Source organism: Triticum dicoccoides, chromosome 5A, assembly GCF_002162155.2.
Source record: "Triticum dicoccoides isolate Atlit2015 ecotype Zavitan chromosome 5A, WEW_v2.0, whole genome shotgun sequence".
Lineage (NCBI taxonomy): Eukaryota > Viridiplantae > Streptophyta > Magnoliopsida > Poales > Poaceae > Triticum > Triticum dicoccoides.
In genome coordinates, this window is record NC_041388.1 from 126,846,866 (window position 1) to 126,869,924 (window position 23,059).

Below are 23,059 nucleotides of genomic sequence, written 5' to 3' on the forward strand. Positions count from 1 at the left end.
CTGGTTTTCTGACATCACGGTCCAACACCATTGTCAACCTATGTAGTACTCCCTCATTTCCGGTTTATAGGGCTTATCTGAAAATTTTAGTTTTTCCATTTTATAAGGCTCAATTTGGTTGTTCCCCATCACATGTTCAGACTTTAAGGTGCATTAAATCATCGCATGCAAGTATTAAGAGAAAACTGACCAATGCATGCACTTTATGCATGCATGCATTGCAATTAATGCATTCATAAACATAATTTTTTGAGGAAAACAAGAGCATTAATTGGGTGCTTTTGCAAATTACAAAAAATATTCCACCACTCATCATTTACCTTGGTTGGTGAGATTTTTGAATTGAGGGAGTAGTCAATAAACGAGAGAATTGCACAAGAAGCGGCCGATAGCTGGGACCAAGCAGCTCGAGCAGTATTTGTGTTTTTGAGGTGTGAGCACTGCTGAGTTTTTCGATGTTTAGCCCAGATATTAATTTTTTTCTTTTGAACAACAACGAAAACATCACTGCAGGTATGAACTAGGCGGGCTGTGGCCCGTCTAGCCCAGGCCAAATATCCAGCCCAGATATTAATTTTTTTCAATCTAAAAATGGCTAGCCCAGCTATACTTTTTTTAGGAATACCCAGGCAAGGTGAAGGTGTTATTCTCCGCCCCGCTGGGCTGCAAATCTTTCCTAGGAGGGATGCATTAGGCTTAACAAGAAAATGGGCTTTAAGAAATAATAAATGGGATGTAATTATAAAAACTGGGCAGTAACTATAGAAAATGCACCAAACACGTGATTACTTTACAAAATATTATTTTTGGATATTGAAAATTTTAATTTCATTAATTGTTGCGAGCGCAATGTTTCGTTGGATTTTTACGTAATATAAATTTATATTGAAATTGTATTTAATCTGACTATAAATTTCGGGATAAAAATATTTCGGATCCCATTAAAATGTGGGAAATTTTATTGAATTCTGTTTTGAACGGTTGGTTGAAATGGGCTGTACTTTTAACAAACTATAAATGGGCTGTAGTAAATTCCATTAGAATTCAAAAATGGGCTACACATTCTTACAAATCTCAAATGGGCTATAAGTTCTCTGCCACACACTTCTGGCCTTACTAAGTTGATGCGTCCCCTAAAAAAGCAGAGTTGACGCGTATGCAAGGCTTTGTCAACTTATAGTCAACACACGGTTCTAGCAGCAGTGGCCGTTGGATGTCCATCCAACGGATGCCGTGCTTCTTCTTCAATCTCGGATATTCTAGCTTCACCCGCCCAAAAAATGATTCCTCCCCCTAACATCTGGGGCGCATCATTTCGGAAGCTGACCTGTGGGCCTACTAAGTTGACGTACCAAGGGCTTTGTCAACTTAGTCAATATAAACGATTCTAGCTACAGTGACCGTACGATGTCCATCCAACGACCGTCGTGCTTCTTCAGCCTCTGGTCTTCTTGCTCCAGCCTCCCTAAGCAGCGCCGGTCGTGCCTCCTGCTCCTGCCTCCCGTGGTCGGCTGTGCTGCCGCGAAGGCCTCACCGCCCCCTACTACTCCCACCACTGGCCAGGCCATCCCTCCACTCACCCACACCCCCTGTTATTCTACGGCGACGGTAGCGCATCCGAACCAGTGAACCCTCGTACACCTCTCCATGTGTGCATCCACTACCGCGTCTTCTCCGGCTCCGCGTCGTCCCCTTCCTAGGCCTCGCCGTCGTCCACCGCCCTGGTGCTCTCGGCGCGGCGTGGTCAATGTGGTCAAGGAACGACTTCTATCGGACGTGGACTGTACGTGGAGAGGCTGACAGCTGGGTCCACGGCAACCGCAAGGAAGTGCCTCCTTATTACGCGCAAAATAATTATTCCTCCACCTGACAGCGGGGACCCACCGGACGGGCCACCGTATTTCGCGAAAAAATGATTCGCCCCCTAACTGCTGGGACCCACGAGCTACATCTTCGCACGCAAGGAAGTGCGTCCGAAAAAAACGATTCGCCCCCCTGACTGCTGGGACCCACCAGATACATCTTCGCAAGCAAGGAAGCGCGTCCGAAAAAAATGATTTGCTGCCCGACTGCTGGGACCCACCAGCTACACCTTCGCACGCAAGGAAGTGCATCCGGGCAAAAAAAAGATTCGCCCCCGTGACTGCTGGGACCCAGCAGCTACACCTTCACACACAAGGAAGTGCGTCCGGGAAAAAAACTATTCGCCCCCCTGACTGCTGGGACCCACCAGCTACATCTTCGCAGGCAAGGAAGTGCCTGACAGTCGTGACCCACCTGGTCGAAGCGTAAGTAGCATTGTCATTCTGGTCGCGAACGTGTACATACATACTAGTCGATGTAGAGGCGCACACGTGTCGTAGTAGAGGCGTGCACGTAGCATGTACACGTACGTACAGCGGCCAGGGTGCAAGAAAGAAAATACGGCCACGTATGTGTACATACGGGCACGGTCTCGAACGCCTACTCGCGCATACGTACGGTCAGGGCTCGTGTACATGGCTGGGTCGGAACGGAGAAACAGCATTGTCGTCGTGTTCATGGGGAGGCAAAGGAATGCGTCATGTTCACGGGGAGGCAACGAAATGCGTCGTGTTCATGGGAAGGCAACGGAATGCGTCATGTTCATTGGGAGGCAACGAAACGCGTGGGAGCCAACCGGCTGGGTTGGAACGGAATGCGTGATCATGTTCATCAGGAGGGCTTGGAAGGAGCAGGCGGTGGAAATGAGGCCTGGCGTACCGCAAAACGGAGGAAACGGCCTTGTGTTCGACCGGCCACATTCGAAACGGGATCCTGTTCATCGGGAGGGGTCTGGCGTACTGCAAAACGGAGGAAACGGACCTCCTACGATCGAAATAGGGGTCATGTTGATCGGGAGGGGTGTGGCGTGCCGCAAAATGGAGGAAACGGACCACCTACAGTCGAAACGGGGGTCCTGTTGATCGGGGGGGTATGGCGTACCGCAAAACGGACGAAATGGACCTCCTATGGTCGAAACAGGGGTCCTGTTCATCGGGAGGGGTGTGGCGTACCGCAAAACGGGACTCCATGGGATACTGTTCATCTCCACCTCGACCTCCTCCAGCCTCCACGGGCTCCTGTTCATCCAGCCTTCACCACGCGCTACTCCACCGGCTACTGTTCAACCACCCCTCCACCGTCTATTGTTCATCCAGCCCTCCAAACCACGGGGTCCTGTTCAACCACCCCTCCATGGGCACCCCTCCACCGTCTACTGTTCATCCAGCCCTCCACCACATCATCGGGTCCTGTTCATCCAGAGGCAACGCCACCGCTCACTGTTCATCCAAACCCCCCGCAACGCTCACTGTTCATCCCAGAGGCAGCATCGATTGGCTTCAGTTAGCAGCAGTAGCGAAGGAATCGCTCGATCGGGTTCTGTTAACATCCATCGACCGATCGCTTAGGTTCAGTAACGTGTAGCCTGCAGTGCAATCGCTCGGGTTCAGTTAGAGCCCAACGCCTCGCTCGGGTTCAGTTAGAGCCAACGCCTCACACACACGCGCGTACGTGTACGAGAGAAACGCCTATCGCTCGGCCCCCGACCTCCCACTGTAATCGGGAACTCCCCAAAATTTTCCTCCCCCTCGCTTCTACCACGGTTTTTTCTGTCATGGACGGCCCAAAGAATGTCATGTAGCTGCGTCTCCGGCCCGCCCAGGACAAAAAGCCCATTTTCTGTCATGATTTTTTATCATAGAAATAGGAGCCCACCACATCTATGATGATACCGGGTTTTGTCACAATTATCGTCATAGAAGTGTCATATGTATGACAGGAAATTTTTTCGTTCGGCCCAAAATGTCACGGATGTGTCTTTTTTTGTAGTGCTTTCATTCCTTTCCTCGTCAGCCTTCGCCTGGGAGAGATGCGAGAAGACCAGGTACCAGGGTGGTGACGCGCGCCAGGCGTGGCCTGACCGTAGGCACCGTGTCCGCCCCCTCGCGCGTGCATCCCAAGGGAATGCTGCATGAGTAGCCGAGGGGCCATCCTGAGGTTGATGCAACCCATATGGTGCCCTCGGTTGTTTATCCACCAATGCGGAGCATAGGGCTTTCACTGGGCATGGGCATGGTCGCGGTTCGATCGAATCCGCTAGCGCGGAGCATGGGGCCTCCACTGGGCATGGGAATGGTCACAGTCCAACTGAATCCGCCAGCGCAGAGCACGGGGCTTCCACTGGGCGTGGGTAGGGAGCTGTGCTAGAGTCTCTAGGCGTGTACAACCCTGTTTCGTTCGTATGCATGACCGGCATGGCAAAACTTTGAGGAGGTGTATCTGGGCACTCGAGAGCCAGCGCGGGACTCAGGAGGCCCTACCTCAAGGTGGGTTGCGCCTGAGCTCTTGGCGTGGACTGCACTTACGATCCTAAGTGAAGGGGGTGACCTGCACCGACTGAACCTCCAGAGGCCATCGTATCAGAAGGCCGAACACCAAGGACCCATAGGAGGTGACATGAGCGGGGCTGGCCCGTCAGGCAGAGCTCGGTCGCTTGGGTTTGTCAACGCTGCAGCGATGAACCTGAGCACAGACGTCGTGCCAAGTCTTCTGATACGTCTCCAACATATCTATAATTTTTGATTGCTCCATGCTATATTATCTACTGTTTTGGATGTTTATGGGCTTTATTATACACATTTATATTATTTTTGGGACTAACCTATTAACCCAGAGCCCAGTGCCAGTTTCTGTTTTTTGCCTATTTTAGGGTTTCGAAGAAAAGGAAAATCAAACGGAGTCCAATTGACCTGAAACTTCATGGAACTCATTTTTGGAAGGAAAGCAACCCAGGAGACTTGGAGTCTATGTTAAGGAAGCTTCGAGGAGGCCACGAGGTAGGGGGGCGTGCCCACCCCCCTGGGTGTGCCCTCCACCCTCGTGGGCCCCTCGTGGGCCCCTCGCGGCCCCCCTGACGTACTTCTTCTGCCTATATATCTCCATATACACTAAAACGATTGGGGAGCACAATAGATCGAGAGTTTCGCCGCTAGAAGCCTTCGTAGCCACCGAAAACCAATCTAGACCCGTTCCGGCACCCTGCCGGAGGGGGCAATCCCTCTCTGGTGTCCATCTTCATCATCCCGGTGCTCTCCATGACGTCTCCAACGTATCTATAATTTTTGATTGCTCCATGCTATATTATCTACTATTTTGGGCAATATTGGGCTTTATTTTCCACTTTTATATTATTTTTGGGACTAACCTATTAACCGGAGGCCCAGCCCAGATTTGTTGTTTTATGCCTATTTCAGTGTTTCGAGGAAAAGGAATATCAAACGGGGTCAAAACGGAGATTAGATCTGGAGTTCCGCCGCCGCAAGCCTCTGTAGCCACCAAAAGTAAATCGGGACCCTGTTCCGGCACCCTGCCGGAGTGGGGAACCCTCACCGATGGCCATCTTCATCATCCTGGTGCTTTCCATGATGAGGAGGGAGTAGTTCACCCTCGGGGCTGAGGGTATGTACCAGTAGCTATGTGTTTGATTCTCTCTCTCTCTCTCGTGTTCTTGAGGTGATACGATCTTGATGTATTGCGAGCTTTGCTATTATATTTGGATCCTATGATGTTTCTCCCCCCTCTACTCTCTTGTAATGGATTGTGTCGGTGTCAAAACCGGCGGATCTCGGGTAGGGGGTCCCGAACTGTGCGTCAAGGCCGGATGGTAACAGGTGACAAGGGACACGATGTTTTTACCCAGGTTCGGGCCCTCTCGATGGAGGTAATACCCTACTCCTGCTTGATTAATATTGATGATATGGGTAGTACAAGAGTAGATCTACCACGAGATCAAGGAGGCTAAACCCTAGAAGCTAGCCTATGGTATGATTGTTGTATATGGAGTTGATGTCCTACGGACTACAACCATCCGGTTTATATAAACACCGGATAGGGTTAGGGTTACACAGAGTCGGTTACAATGGTAGGAGATCTTGAATATCCGCATCGCTAAGCTTGCCTTCCACGCCAAGGAAAGTCCCTTCCGGACACGGGATGAAGTCTTCAATCTTGTATCTTCATAGTCCTGGAGTCCGGCTGAAGGTATAGTCCGGCTACCTGAACACCCCCTAATCCAGGACTCCCTCAGTAGCCCCTGAACCAGGCTTCAATGACGACGAGTCCGGCGCGCAGATTGTCTTCGGCATTGCAAGGCGGGTTCCTCCTCCAAGTCCTTCATAGAAGATTGTAAACACCAAGAGTAGTGTCCGGCTCTGCAAAATAAGTTTCCACATATTGCCATAGAGAGAATAATATTAACACAAATCAAATCTGCTGACGTATTCCGTAGTGCGTCATCACACTACGGCCAAGTCCTTTACTCAAATCGTTTTTACTTTTCCACCTCAGCATGTTTTGCGAGGCGGTTTCCTTGGCACGTCTTATCAAAGCAGAGATCGTGTACCCCTTTTACGGGATTCTCATCAATACGGACGTGGGTAACCCAACCGTGCCCATTAGCACGTTTCCTCGATTAAAGACGAGTCCCGAACGGTTACGGGGAGGGCTCTTGGTATTCAACCTCTTATAAAGAGACCAAGGCCTTACTCCTTTTTTCAATCTCAAGCGAGTTCGCCCGTCTCCTCGAGTTCCAACACCCTAGGCTTCAGATTCCAGGCGCTTCGGACCTTCGACGATGTCCGGTTCTGACCTTCAAGGCCGATGGACGCGACATACTAAAGTTGAGGGAGGCTAAGTTCCTGACCGGCGAAATTTCGCATAGGTTGCCTGCTCAAGGGCAGGTCATTCCCAGTCCCCAGCCCGGTGAGAGCGTGGTGTTCATGTCTCACTTCCTTCGGGGGTTGGGCTTCCCAATGGATCCCTTTGTGAGGGGACTGCTGTTTTATTACGGGCTGGAATTCCATGACTTAGCTCCGGAGTCCATCCTCCATATCTCCTTGTTTATTGTCGTGTGTGAAGCGTTCCTCCGTGTTACCCCTCACTTCGGATTATGGCTCAAGACCTTCAAAGTGGAGCCGAAGATGATCAAGGGACGGCACGCAGAGTGCGGAGGCGCTGTTATAAGAAAAAATGCTGATGCTCCATGGCCCGAGGGCTCTTTTCAAGAGGAGCTAGGCTTGTGGCAACGAGAGTGGTTTTATATCACCGCTCCCCGGAGCACCAAGTGGGTGGCGCCTCCTGCCTTTCGCTCGGGTCCCCCATCACGGCTAGCGTCATGGGTCAACAGAGGGTTAGATTGGGGTTTGCCCAAAGATGTGCCCTTGTTACAGGGCCGCATTAACGATCCCTTGGAAGGAGACCTCAGCCTGGTCAAGGTGACGCAGGTCATGCTGATTCGCCGAATATTGCCCGGCAAACGTCGCTCCCTTCGCCTGTGGGAGTTTAATCCAGAGGGACCGCAAGCTCTCCAGAATTTCATGGGCGCCACACCCGCAGAGATGTATAAACTGTTCTTCGGATCACAAGAGATGTGTCCGGATTTAACCGAGGACGCAGGCCTAAGCTGCAATCGCCCGGATACTCAAGTAAGCAACCTTGTGCCCGGACCTTCTATCCATGTAATTGTCATAAACTTGCCCCTAAAAGAGCCGTCCTTTTAAACAGGAGTGGATAGCGAAGGCAAAGCTGATCAGGTGTCCGGCTCCCCTTCCCGAAACCAGGCCGGATCCCGTGCTGGTCAGGATGCTGGAGATAATGCCTTTGGAGGGAAGCAAGGGGGAGGACAAGGAAACTATGGCCTCCTCGAAGGAGGCTTCTCCGAAGGGAGGAACCAACAATTCCTCTCCTAAGGGGAAGAAGAGAGCCGCCTCTGACGACCCGGAAACCATGGCCTCGAAGCGGGGGGAAAATCCTCGTCAGAGGGTCCGACGCCGGGGAGTTCCTCGGCTGGACTACGCCCTCAAGGGGATCAGCCCTCCAGCGAGCCGTAAGTAGAGAAAGATTTTCCTTTTGAGGGGTGAGGGAAATCCTTGATTTATATCTGATAAGATTAACCGAATTTTTACCTTGTAACTCAGACCTCAGCCCTTCTCAGCAGAGCTCGTCTTCGGGGGATCTCCTTCCCGAGATGATGGAGAGCGGGACGCCTCCCCCTGCCGTGCCGCCTAGCGAGGCGGGCGACCCTGAGGTGTTGTCATGGAGGGTTTCTCCGAATCCGGCAGGGGCGGAAGATATCTATGTGGCCCCCCGAGGTTCTCCGCGTCCGGCCTTCGAAAGAGGTCGTGGGACAAGTCCGGCACCGTCTGGTGCTCGACCGGAGGAGCTAAAGATTCTGCTGGGGCGAACTTCTATCTCGGAGGAGCACCGTGCATTGATGGGCACGGTGATTGAAAGGATCTCATCCACAGAGAGCGGATTGCATGAGGCCGTCAAATGTTTACTGACGGGTTTTGAGGTACATTAGATAATGTACACTTTTGTCAGTTGCGCATGAATAAGATGCGCCCTGTGTAGATAGTAGCCCCTGAGACTCTGCGCGTCGTCAAGAAATGACGGCACGCGGAGGATCATAATCCGAGGTCTAAGATGTCGCCTTTGAATATAGGCGGCAGGGTGTCCGGAATCGAGCCGAACTGATGATTTTGCCGAACTAAAGTGGCAATTGGACGTGGCAGATGCCGACGTCGCGCTTGTCAACAAGCGGCTTGATGAGGCTCAAGGTATGTAATTCCTCGGGCGGCATTAGGTAAGAAGAGTTTTATGCCAGTGTCTTACGATGTGTGTGCTTGATGCAGATGGTGCGGCCGCCGTCGAGAGTCTTAGGGCAGAACTTGCCCGGGCTAAAGAACAAGCCAGAGAAAGTGATGCGGCTACCAAGAAAGCCCTTGAAGAGCTGAGAGCCAAACAGGCTGCTCATTGCCGAAGCAAGGAAGAGATGGCCGAGATGGCCGAAAAGTTAAAGAGTGCTGCAGACCATTGCAGACTTCTTGAGAAAGAAGACCAGGCGAAACAGATGGACTTAGAGAAGGCCGTTGCCAATGCCAAGGACGCGCGCTCTGCGATGAGAGCTGCGAAGGAGGAGCTGCGTCAGGCCGAACAGATTGCGGCTGGAAAGCCCTTTATGCTGTGAAGGAAATTTTGCGATCCGAAGTTTGCTCCATTGGACCGGATGTGGAGTGTGGAGGATACCTATCTGGATTTGGCAGCGAGTGCTGCTGATGCGACCGAACACTTTCGAGATCAGAAAGATCGCGAAGTGGAAAAGCTTTTCTGGTCGCAGTTTCACAATCCAGAGCGTCCACTGGCAGTGGACGATCGTTTGGCTCAATGGGCCAAACTGAATAGGTTGTCCGGACTCGCCATGAAGTACGTCATGGGTCATCTGTGGCCGGGGAGATCGGAGCCGAAGAGTTATTTCAGCTTGGTGCAGCAATTCCTTGACGCGGTGCCGCGTATTAATGCAATGAAGAGGTCAGCATGTATAGAGGGCGCAAGGATGGCTCTTGCCCGTGTCAAGACATACGTGGCAGAGATGGAGACCACCGTTGTTGCGTCCCGAGATTCGGACAAAAGCCGAGTACCCTCCGAGCACTATTTTCAGGAAGTCCTTGAAGGCGCTCGTGTAATGGAGACGCAGTGCTCGAAAGATGCTATGTTATGATAGCATATGTAATTATAAAGTAATATTTTGATAGACTGTAGTGGCCTTTTTATACTTGTGCCTTCAAGTATTGGGAACACCTCCTATGCGGCCGTTTTAAGATATATATATACAAAATCTGAAAGATGGCAGTCGTTGGCTTCAGCCCCCACGCACATAGTGCGGGGGTGCTCGCAGAAGACGCATTTTCACACTTAACCCAACGTCTTGGTCCTACAAAGGAGGTGATAGCGCAGCGGGCCAGGCAACCGGACTATAATGCTTTAACACTTTCACTTAGCCATAGGAGCTTGATAGTGAGACTATTTAGGTAGCCCCTTGGTGGCGACTTCGCTCGCCCGAGTTCGGGGCGCGTATGTGCCTGACCGGGAAGCGGCCCTTCGTTAAAGCGGAGGAATCTGATAGATTCCGATAGGTCATCGAGTGGCTGACCAGTCTCACGCTACATCATGACAGTCAGTTTTCGGCTTTCTCTACTGAGGTGCTCGCCCGGCCGAACCGGGGCACAATCGCAGTAGTTATCCTGGTGCTACCTTAGCCGATAGAGCGGAACGTAAGGTAGCCGAACTCAGGAGCCGGGCAACCCAACATTTGACCAAAGACATGATTCGGAGCTGATGCATATAATGCCAAAACTCGCGACGCCGAACACTCCCTAAGGTGTTCGGTCTTTATGAGTGCAGGCGAAACAACACTCTTTATTAAAAAAGCCCCTAGTGTCCAGGTACGTGCAAAAATTCTGACGTGGCCACATGCCAAGACGCCAGCCTCCTCCTTGGTTATATCAGAAAAAACCAGGGGATGTGTAGCAACAAGAGACAGTAAAAAAGGTTTACACAGGGTCTTAATCTAAAAAGAATCCTTTAGGACGAGTCCCTACTGCACGTCTGCGCCTGTGTCTCCGTTGTGCCGTATCCTGGACGGGCACCGCACGACGTTCATCTGTAAAAGAGAGGAACTGAGTTGAAAATGGGTCGTGCCGAGCAAAAGTTTAAAATAAACAAAGTATAAAGTAAAATATATAAAATTGAGCTTTATCGTCTTTTATTGTATATGGATGGAGCCCCTAGTGGGGGTATATGGCCACTAAGCCCGCATCAATGATGATTTTGTCCCGAACTCGTCTATCCGCGTTCGCGGTCTTTAATGACCTATTTCGAAGTTTTTTGGCCGGCGAGGCCATTTTACTGTGGGGCTGTCAAAGCGGCCGCACAGTCCTCCGCTTGGGGAGGCGCACTTTAGTGCTTCCCCTTCAAAGAGATGATGCCTCGTGGACTGGGCATTTTAAGCGTGAGAGATTCATAATGCGATATTGCGTTAAAGCGAGCAAAAGCTTCGCGTCCCAGTAGTGCTTGATAGCGACTTGAGAACGATACGATATGGAAGGTCAGCTTTTCGCGGCGGAAGTTATCGGCAGAGCCGAATATAACTTCGAGCCGGAGAAAACCCATACAATGGGTGTCCGGACCAGGTGTTACCCCTTGAAAGGAGGTTTTGCTGCGGCGGATTCTTGCTGGGTTTATCCCCATGTGATGGATTGTATCCTGATATATCAGGTTTAGTCCACTGCCGCCCTCCATAAGGACATTTCAAAACTGGAGTCCGCCAATTATTGGATCAAGTATCAAGGCAGTCCAGCCTGCATTCTTGATATTTCTAGAATAATCTAGCTGATCGAAGATGATTGGTTTTGAGAACCAGTGGCGGGACCCTTTGGGGATAGACCGTGTGTTGCATACCTTTATGGGCGCCGCACGTTTTGTTATGTGAAGTAAGTTCACTGTTTTTACTTCTTGTGGGAAGTTCTTTTGTTTCCTGGTGCTCTGCTTTTGGGGTTCGTCCTCGTCTTCGCTTAGTGTGTCGAGCCCCTTGTGTTCGGCATTGAGTATGCCGGATTGTTTGAAAACCCAACAATCTCTGTGGGTATGGTTAGCAGGCTTCCCGGGAGTACTCTGTATCTGACATATCCTGTCCAGGATTTTATTTAAGTTCGATGGATCGTCCCTGTTATCCTGGAGGGGCGGTTTTGTCTGATTTTGTCATGAGCCTTTGAATCCGGCATTGACTGCCGTGCTCTTCGGACTTTTTCCTTAGTCCGGCGACGGTCCTTGTGGCGTCGTGGTTTTCCGTTTCCATCCCTAGTTTCGGATGTACTTGGGTTGCTGGGGCTGCACCTTGCCAACCAGCTGTCCTCTCCTGCACAAAAGTGGGTCATGAGGCTTGTTAGTGCGGCCATTGTTCTTGGCTTTTCTTGGCCGAGGTGTCTGGCGAGCCATTCGTCTCGGACGTTATGCCTGAAAGCTGCTAAGGCTTCGGCGTCCGGACAGTCGACTATCTGATTCTTTTTAGTGAGGAATCTATTCCAGAACTGCCGAGCTGATTCTCCGGGCTGTTGAGTTATGTGACTAAGATCGTCTGCATCCGGAGGGCGGACATAGGTCCCTTGAAAATTTGCTCGGAAAGCATCCTCGAGCTCTTCCCAACTTCCAATTTTGTTTTCAGGGAGGCTTTTAAGCCAATGCCGGGCTGGCCCTTTAAGCTTAAGGGGTAAATATTTTATGGCGTGGAGATCATCTCCTCTAGCCATGTGTATGTGGAGGATATAATCCTCGATCCAGACTCCAGGGTCTGTTGTTCCATCATATGCCTCTATGTTTACGGGTTTGAATCCCTCTGGAAATTCATAGTCCAGGACCTCATCGGTGAAACATAGGGGGTGTGCGGCGCCCCTGTATTTGGGTGTGCCAGATTCTGATGATGGCTTTATTGCGTTGCTTACGAGAGCTTGCTTTCTTGGCCCATAAATGGACCTAACTGGGCCATGATGCGAATCCTTAGGTGGGTCGCATGCCGATTTAAGTGCGGCGCCGCTTGCCGCTTTATGGGGTCGTCTATCCGACCGTGTGGCTTTCTTATTTTTTGAATGCGAGGGCTCTAGGGCCTCTTCGTCGAATTCAGGCAGTAGCTTTCTTTTCGGATAGCTTTTAGTGCGGCTACCGTCGCCGTATTTATCTGCGGTATTGATTACTTTGCTCCATCTAATCCGGAGTGCATCTTCCGCTGTTTTTAGCTTCCGCTTCTGCTTTTTCAGGCTACGTGCAGTTGCAACGAGCCTCTCGTGGAGATTCTTCTGCTCCATGGGTTTATCCGGCGTGAGGTCGTCCGGAATGTCGTTTTCGCCGGAGGAGGGATGTTCGGTTTCTCTATCCGTGTTGCCCTGTTCGGACGGTTTCTCTAAGGCCTACTCATCGTCTACCGGCTCGTCCTTCTCTATGGCTGGGTTTTTATTGAGGCGGGGCTTGGGTCGGAGTTTACGCCGACGCTTTGATTGTTTTTCGGGGGGTCGATCTCCCGTTCCATCCCCTTTTTCCTTGTTGTCGCTTCCTTTAGGGGTATCCACCATGTACACATCGTGAGATGAGGTGGTTGTCCAATGCCCTATGGGCGTTGGTTCATCGGTATCTCCTGCATCGTCATCCATGATGCAGATGTCTCTGGAGTCGAAGTTGAGCACGTCGTTCAAATTGTCGACAATGGCTACCAAGTGGGTGGTGGGTGGGCTTTGAATTTCTTCATCGTTCGTATCCCATCCTCGCTGACCGCAGTTCGGCCAGGGCTCTCCTGATAAAGAGAGAGACTTGAGAGAATTCAGGATATCGCCAAATGGCGAGTGCTGAAAGATGTCCGCGGCGGTGAACTCCATTATTGGCGCCCAATCGGATTCGATCGGCAGGGGCGCGGGGGGTTCGGAGTCCGGAGAGGAGTCCGGATCCTCGGAGTCGTGAGTCACGCGGAGTGTGGGGCCGGCGTTCGGCTCGATCGCCTTTGAGATTGCAGCCCCCGAGGTGACGCGCAACCGCTCATCCTCGATTGACACAACTGGCTCCGAATTAAGGGTCAGAGCTGGTGCGTTTGCGGCCTCGGTGACAGAGCTAGATCATGCCCCGCGAGACAGTGCGGCGCGCTTGGTTGTGGCTCGAATCCATCGAAGATCAAATCTCCGCGGATGTCCGCCATGTAATTTAGGCTTCCAAACCTGACTTGATGGCCACGGGCGTAGCTTTCGATCTGCTCCAGGTGGCCAAGCGAATTGGCCCGCAGTGCGAAGCCGTCGAAGACGAAGATCTGTCCGAGGAGAAAAGTCTCACCCTGGACCGCATCGTTGTTGATGATCAAAGGAGCCATCGGGCCTAAAGGCGAAGACACAGAGGAACTCGCAATGAAAGCACCAATGTCGGTGTCAAAACCGGCGGATCTCGGGTAGGGGGTCCTGAACTGTGCGTCAAGGCCGGATGGTAACAGGAGACAAGGGACACGATGTTTTACCCAGGTTCGGGCCCTCTTGATGGAGGTAATACCCTACTCCTTCTTGATTAATATTGATGATATGGGTAGTACAAGAGTAGATCTACCACGAGATCAAGGAGGCTAAACCCTGGAAGCTAGCCTATGGTATGATTGTTGTATATGGAGTTGATGTCCTATGGACTACATCCCTCCGGATTATATAGACACCGGATAGGGTTAGGGTTACACAGAGTCGGTTACAATGGTAGGAGATCTTGAATATCCGCATCGCCAAGCTTGCCTTCCACGCCAAGGAAAGTCCCTTCCGGACACGGGACGAAGTCTTCAATCTTGTATCTTCATAGTCCTGGAGTCCGGCTGAAGGTATAGTCCGGCTACCCGAACACCCCCTAATCCAGGACTCCCTCAGATTGAGTTTCCCCTTTGAAGTTATCTTGTCAGATTGAGTCTTTATAGATTTGAGAACACTTGATGTATGTCTTGCCGTGCATATCTATGGTGACAATGGGATATCACGTGATTCACTTGATGTATGTTTTGGTGATCAACTTGCGGGTTCCGCCCATGAAGCTATGCATAGGGGTTGGCACTCGTTCTCGTCGTGATTCTCTGGTAGAAACTTTGGGGCACTCTTTGAGGTTTTATGTGTTGGTTGAATAGATGAATATGAGATTGTGTGATGCATATCGTATAATCATACCCACAGATACTTCAGGTGACATTGGAGTATCTAGGTGACATTAGGGTTTTGGTTGATTTGTGTCTTAAGGTGTTATTCTAGTATGAACTCTAGGGCTGTTTGTGACACTTATAGGAATAGCCCAACGGATTGGTTGGAAAGATTAACTTTGAAGTGGTTTTGTACTCTACCATAATCTCTTCGTTTGTTCTCCGCTATTAGTGACTTTGGAGTGACTCTTTGTTGCATGTTGAGGGATAGTTATGTGATCCAATTATGTTAGTATTGTTGAGGGAACTTGCACTAGCAAAAGTATGAACCCTAGGCCTTGTTTCAACGCATTGCAATACCGTTTATGCTCACTTTTATCATTAGTTACCTTGCTGTTTTTATATTTTCAGATTACGAAAACCTTTATCTACCATCCATATACCACTTGTATCACCATCTCTTCGCCGAACTAGTGCACCTATACAATTTACCATTGTATTGGGTGTGTTGGGGACACAAGAGACTCGTTGTTATTTGGTTGCAGGGTTGCTTGAGAGAGACCATCTTCATCCTACGCCTCCTACGGATTGATAAACCTTAGGTCATCCACTTGAGGGAAATTTGCTACTGTCCTACAAACCTCTGCACTTGGAGGCCCAACAACGTCTACAAGAAGAAGGTTGTGTAGTACACATCAAGCTCTTTTATGGTGCCGTTGCCGGGGAGGTTAGCGCTTGAAGGTATATCTTTAGATCTTGCAATAGAATTTTTTTTGTTTCTTGTTTTATCACTAGTTTAGTCTATAAAAGAAAATTACAAAAAATGGAATTAAGGTTACCTCGTATGCTTCATCTTTTTAATATCTATCATGAAAATAAGGATTCCGATAATTGTGGTCAAGTGCTAGAAGAAGAATGCATTAGAATGTTTGGCACTAAATATTTGAATGATGAGCATGATTGCAATGTTGTTAGTATGAACTCCTTGAATATCCATGATGCTAATGATATGCAAAGCCACAAGCTTGGGGAAGCTATGTTTGATGAAGATGATATTTTTTGTCCCCCAAGATTTGATGAGCAAATTTATTATGATGAAAGCATGCCTCCTATTTATGATGATTATATTGATGAAGTGAAATTGGAGAGGTCATGACTATATTTTGTGATGAATCCACTATTTTTGAAGAGGTTCCAATCGATTATGAGAACAAAGTTGCTATCTATGATGATTATTGTGATGACTTGTATTCTATAAAGAGTAATGATATCCATGAAACTTTTCATCATGATTTTAGTTTTCAATTGGATTATGCCTCACATGATAATTATTTTGTTGAGTTTGCTCCCACTACTATTCAAGAGAAGAAATTTGCTTATGTGGAGAGTAATAAAATTTATATGCTTGTAGATCATGAAAAGAATGCTGTATGTGATAGTTATATTGTTGAATTCATTCATGATGCTACTGAAAATTATTATGAGGGGGGAACATATGCTTGTAGGAATTGCAATAATATCAAGTTTCCTCTCTATGTGCTTAAAGTTTTGAAGTTATGCTTGTTTTGCTTTCCTATGCTAGTTGATTATTGTTCCCATAAGTTGTTTGCTCACAAAATCCCTATGCATAGGAATTGGGTTAGACTTAAATGTGCTAGTCATATTCTTCATGATGCTCTCTTTATATTTCAATTCTTATCTTTTATGTGAGCATCATTGAAATCATCATGCTTAGCTAGGGGCGTTAAACGATAGTGCTTGTTTTGAGGCAACCCAACTTTATTTTTGTTCCTTGATTCTTTCTCCTGTTTAGTAATAAATAATTCATCTAGCCTATTTTTAGATGTGGTTTTATGCTTTTAATTAGTGTTTGTGCCAAGTAGAACCTTTGGGAAGACTTGGGGAAAGTCTTGTTGATCATGCTGTAAAAATAGAAACTTTAGAACTCACGCGAATTGCTACCATCTTTATTTGGAAAGTGCTATTTAGTTAATTATTTTTGCAGATGATTATTAGATAAATTCCTCAGGTCCAGCAATTTATTTGAGAATTTTATGAGTTCCCTAAGTATACGTTTGATCCAGATTACTACAGACTGTTCTGTTTTTGACAGATTCTGTTTTTCATGTGTTGTTTACTTATTTTGATGAATCTATGGCTAGTAAAATAGTTTATAAACCATAGAGAAGTTGGAATACAGTAGGTTTTACACCAATATGAATTTAGAATGAGTTCACAACAGTACCTAAGTGGTGATTTATTTTCTTATACTAACAGAGCTTATGAGTTTTCTGTTAAGTTTTCTGTTGTGAAGTTTTCAAGTTTTGGGTAAAGATTCGATGGACTATGGAATAAGGAGTGGCAAGAGCCTAAGCTTGGGGATGACCAAGGCATCCCAAGGTAATATTCAAGGAAAACCAAAAGCCTAAGCTTGGGGATGCCCCGGAAGGCATCCCCTCGTTCGTCTTCGTTCATCGGTAACTTTACTTGGAGCTATATTTTTATTCGCCACATGATATGTGTTTTGCTTGGAGCGTCAATTTATTTTGTTAGGATTTTCTTGATATTTGAATAAAATACCAAGATCTGAAATTATTAAATGTTATAGAGTCTTCACATAGTTGCAAAATTATTCAACTACTCATTGATCCTCACTTATATCTTTCGGAGTAGTTTGTTGTTTGCTCTAGTACTTCACTTATATCTTTTAGAGCATGGTGGTAGTTTTATTTTGAAGAATTAGATGAACTCTCATGCTTCACCTAGATTATTTTGAGAGGCTTAAATAGCATGTCAATTTGCTTAAAAATCCTAATATGCTAGGTATCCAAGATTAGTAAAATTTTCTTATGAGTGTTTTGAATACTAAGAGAAGTTTGATGCTTGATGTTTGTTTTGAGATATGGAGGTAATAATATCAAAGTCATGCTAGTTGAGTAGTTGTTAATTTGATAAATGCTTGTGTTGAAGTTTGCAAGTCCCGTAGCATGCACGTATGGTAAACGTTGTGTAACAAATTTGAATCATGAGGTGTTATTTGATTGTCTTCCTTATGAGTGGCGGTCGAGGACGAGCGATGGTCTTTTCCTACCAATCTACCCCCCTAGGAGCATGCACGTAGTGCCGAGGTTTTTGATGACTTGTAGATTTTTGCAATAAGTATGTGAGTTCTTTATGACTAATGTTGAGTCCATGGATTATACGCACTCTCACCCTTCCATCCTTGCTAGCCTCTTCGGTACCGTGCATTGCCCTTTCTCACACTAAAAGTTGGCGCAAACTTCGCCAGTGCATCCAAACCCCGGGATATGATACACTCTTTCACACATAAACCTCCTTATATCTTCCTCAAAACAGCCACCATACCTACCAATTATGGCATTTCCATAGCCATTCCGAGATATATTGCCATGCAACTTTCCACCATTCTGTTTATCATGACACATTCATCATTGTCATATTGCTTAGCATGATCATGTAGTCGACATAGTATTTGTGGCAAAGCCACCGTTCATAATTTTTCATACATGTCACTCTTGATTCATGGCAATCCCGGTACAACGCCGGAGGCATTCATATAGAGTCATCTTTGTTCTAGTATCGAGTTGTAATCATTGAGTTGTAAATAAATAGAAGTATGATGATCATCATTTTCTAGAGCATTGTCCCAAGTGAGGAATTAAAAAAAGAGAAAGGCCATAAAAAAGAGATGGCCCCAAAAAAAAGAAGAAAAAAAGAGAAAAAGGCCATAAAAAAAGAGAAGGCCCAAAAAAATGAGAGAAAAAGAGAGAAGGGACAATGCTACTATCCTTTGCCACACTTGTGCTTCAAAGTAGCACCATAATCATCATGATAGAGAGTCTCTTGTTTTGTCACTTTCATATACTAGTGGGAATTTTTCATTATAGAACTTGGCTTGTATATTCCAACAATGGGCCTCCTCAAGTGCCCTAGGTCTTCATAAGCAAGCAAGTTGGATGCACACCCACTAGTTTCTTTTGTTGAGCTTTCATAAATTTATAGCTCTAGTGCATCCGTTGCATGGCAATCCCTACTCCTTGCATTAACATCAATCGATGGGCATCTCCATAGCCCATTGATTAGCCTCGTTGATGTGAGACTTTCTCCTCTTTTGTCTTCTCCACATAACCCCCATCATCATATTCTATTCCACCCATAGTGCTATGTCCATGGCTCGCGCTCATATATTGCGTGAAAGTTTGTAGGTTTGAGATTACTAAAGTATGAAACAATTGCTTGGCTTGTCATCGGGGTTGTGCATGATGAGAGCATTCTTGTGTGACGAAGATGGAGCATGACTAAACTATATGATTTTGTAGGGATAAACTTTCTTTGGCCATGTTATTTCGAGAGGACATAATTGCTTAGGTAGTATGCTTGAAGTATTATTATTTTTATGTCAATATGAACTTTTGTCTTGAATCTTTTGGATCTGAATAATCATGCCACAATTAAGAAGAATTGCATTAAGAGCACTCCGCATCAAAACTTATGTTTTTATCATTTACCTACTCGAAGACGAGCAGGAATTAAGCTTGGGGATGCTTGATACGTCTCCAACGTATCTATAATTTTTGATTGCTCCATGCTATATTATCTACTATTTTGGATGATTATGGGCTTGATTATACACTTTTATATTATTTTTGGGACTAACCTATTAACCCAGAGCCCAGTGCCAGTTTCTGTTTTTTTGCCTATTTTAGGGTTTCGAAGAAAAGGAAAATCAAACGGAGTCCAATTGACCTGAAACTTCACGAAACTCATTTTTGGAAGGAAAGCAACCCGGGAGACTTGGAGTCTATGTTAAGGAAGCTTCAAGGAGGCCACGAGGTAGGGGGGCGCGCCCACCCCCCTGGGCGCGCCCTCCACCCTCGTGGGCCCCTCATGGCCCCCCTGACGTACTTCTTCCGCCTATATATCTCCATATACCCTAAAACGATTGGGGAGCACAATAGATCGGGAGTTCCGCCGCCAGAAGCCTCCGTAGCCACCGAAAACCAATCTAGACCCGTTCCGGCACCCTGCCGGAGGGGGCAATCCCTCTCCGGTAGCCATCTTCGTCATCCTGGTGCTCTCCATCATGAGGAGGGAGTAGTTCTCCCTCGGGGCTGAGGGTATGTACCAGTAGCTATGTGTTTGATCTCTCTCTCTCTCTCTCTCTCGTGTTCTTGAGGTGATACGATCTTGATGTATCGCGAGCTTTGCTATTATATTTGGATCCTATGATGTGTCTTCCCCCCTCTACTCTCTTGTAATGGATTGAGTTTCCACTTTGAAGTTATCTTATCGGATTGAGTCTTTAAAGATTTGAGAACACTTGATGTATGCCTTGCCATGCATATCTGTGGTGAAAATGGGATATCACGTGATTCACTTGATGTATGTTTTGGTGATCAACTTGCGGGTTCCGCCCATGAACCTATGCATAGGGGTTGGCACATGTTTTCGTCATGATTCTCCGGTAGAAACTTTGGGGCACTCTTTGAGGTTCTATGTGTTGGTTGAATAGATGAATCTGAGATTGTGTGATGCATATCGTATAATCATACCCACGGATACTTGAGGTGACATTGGAGTATCTAGGTGACATTAGGGTTTTGGTTGATTTGTGTCTTAAGGTGTTATTCTAGTACGAACTCTAGGGCTGTTTGTGACACTTATAGGAATAGCCCAACGGATTTATTGGAAAGAATAACTTTGAGGTGGTTTCGTACCCTACCATAATCTCTTCGTTTGTTCTCCGCTATTAGTGACTTTGGAGAGACTCTTTGTTGCATGTTGAGGGATAGTTATATGATCCAATTATGTTAGTATTGGTGAGGGAACTTGCACTAGCGAAAGTATGAACACTAGGCCTTGTTTCAACGCATTGCAATACCGTTTACGCTCACTTTTATCATTAGTTACCTTGCTGTTTTTATATTTTCAGATTACAAAAACCTTTATCTACCGTCCATATACCACTTGTATCACCATCTCTTCGCCGAACTAGTGCACCTGTACAATTTACCATTGTATTGGGTGTGTTGGGGACACAAGAGACTCTTTGTTATTTGGTTGCAGGGTTGCTTGAGAGAGACCATCTTCATCCTACGCCTCCTACGGATTGATAAACCTCTGCACTTGGAGGCCCAACAACGTCTACAAGAAGAAGGTTGTGTAGTAGACATCATCTTCTCATGCAACAACCCAAGGAAGGGCATCCGGCGCACGGCTCCCGCGATGGCGAAGTGCCAGACTGCGGTCGAACGAGATGGACCACGTGCCCTAACTCGCCGCGGTTAGCTCATGTGAGGGCCAGGCACCAAGGACCCCGGAAGGTGACGTGCATGGGAGCTGGCCCGTGAGACAGGGCTCGGTCGCTTGAATTTAACAATGCTACAGGGACAGACCCAAACAAAGAAGTTGTGCCCGCCCTTTATCATGAGGCGGGCGAGGGTGGGGTTGTGAGGGCAAGGCGACATTCATGGCGACGAAGTGTCGGGCATGCATGTTGGAATTTTAAGGCAATTTTACCAAAGGCAGAGCCAGTTCTGATACATGCACAAAATGATACAGCTGCAGGATGGGCCCTGACAGCCTAAGGATAATGCAGCCTGAAGGGCACCCTCAACTGAACAAACAAAAAGTCACCTGGCACCGGTGTTGTAGAAGCGCCAATGTAGCGGAAGGAGCGTGATGTGGAGATGGCTCCTCATGAGCGAGGCGGCCCCGGAGGCCTAGGGAGCTCACGAGGCCCAGGGGGCTTGCAAAGGTTCAGGACTTCCTGGGACGCGACCGCCAAGCGCCTGGCCTCGGGAGATGCCATCGCATGCTACGCCAGGCACTGGTACGAGTCGCCCATGTTCAGCAGGCCGAACGGCATGCATACGTAGTTGCAGGGGTAGCTGATACGTCCATTTTCCATCATGTTTTTAGATTGATATTTATCGGATTATGGGTTGTTATTACACATTAGGTACTATACTTATGCCTTTTATCTCTTATTTTATAAGGTTTACATGAAGAGGGAGAATGACGGCAGGTGGAATTCTAGACTGGAAAAGGAGCAAATCTGAGAGACCTATTCTGCACAACTCCAAAAGTCCTGAAAATTTACAAAGAATTATTTTGGAATATATAAAAAATATTGGGCGAAGAAAATACCAGAGGGGACCCCCAGGTGGCCACAAGCCTGGGGGCGCGCCCTACCCCCTGGGCACGCCCTAGGGCTTGTGCCCCCTGGCAGGCCTTCGGTGCCCATCTTCTGCTATATGATGTCTTTTGACATAGAAAAAAATGAAGAGGAAGCTTTCGGCATGAAGCGCCGCCGTCTCGAGGCGGAACCTGGGCGGAAGCAATCTAGGGCTCCGGCGGAGCTGTTCTGCCAGGGAAACTTCCCTCCTGGAGGGGGAAATCATCGTCATCGTCCTCACCAATGATCCTCTCATCGCGAGGGGGTCAATCTCCATCAACATCTTCACTAGCACCATCTCCTCTGAAACCCTAGTTCATCTCTTGTATCCGATCTTTGTCTCAAAACCTCATATTGGTAACTGTGGGTTGCTAGTAGTGTTGATTACAACTTGTAGTTAATGCTAGTTGGTTTATTCAGTGGAAGATTATATGTTCAGATCCTTAATGAACATGAATATGCTTTGTGAGTAGTTACGTCTGTTCCTGAGGACATGGGAGAAGTCTTGTTATAAGTAATCACATGAATTTGGTATTTGTTTGATATTTTGATAAGATGTATGTTGTCTTTCCTCTAGTGGTGTTATGTGAACGTCGACTACATGACAGTTCACCATGATTTGGGCCTAGGAGAAGGAATTGGGAAGTAAAAAGTAGATGATGGGTTGCTATAGTGACAGAAGCTTAAACCCTAGTTCATGCGTTGCTTCATAAGGGGATGATTTGGATCCATATGTTTCATGCTATGGTTAGATTTATCTTAATTCCTCTTTCGTAGTTGTGGATGCCTGCGAGAGGGGTTAATCATAAGTGGGAGGCTGCTCCAAGTAAGGGAAGCACCCAAGCACCGGTCCACCCACATATCAAATTATCATAGTAACGAACGTGAATCGTATGAGCATGATGAAAACTAATTTGACATTAATTCCCATGTGTCCTCAGGAGCACTTTGCTTTAAATAAGAGTTTGTCCAGGCTTGTCCTTTGCTACAAAAAGGATTGGGACACCTTGGTGCACCTTAGTTACACTTGTTACTTGTTACTCGTTGAAATTATCTTATCACACAACTATCTGTTACCGATAATTTCAGTGCTTGTAGAGAGTACCTTGCGGAAAACCGCTTGTCATTCCCTTCAGCTCCTCGTTGGGTTCGACACTCTTACTTATCAAAAGGACTATGATAGATGCCCTATACTTGTGGGTCATCAGTATCCCCCAGTTCGACCGACGCGCGATGGCCAGAAGAGGCCCTGTGAAGCGGCCCTGTTGAGGCCCGGATGTCGATGCATACGCGCAGCCCGTCGT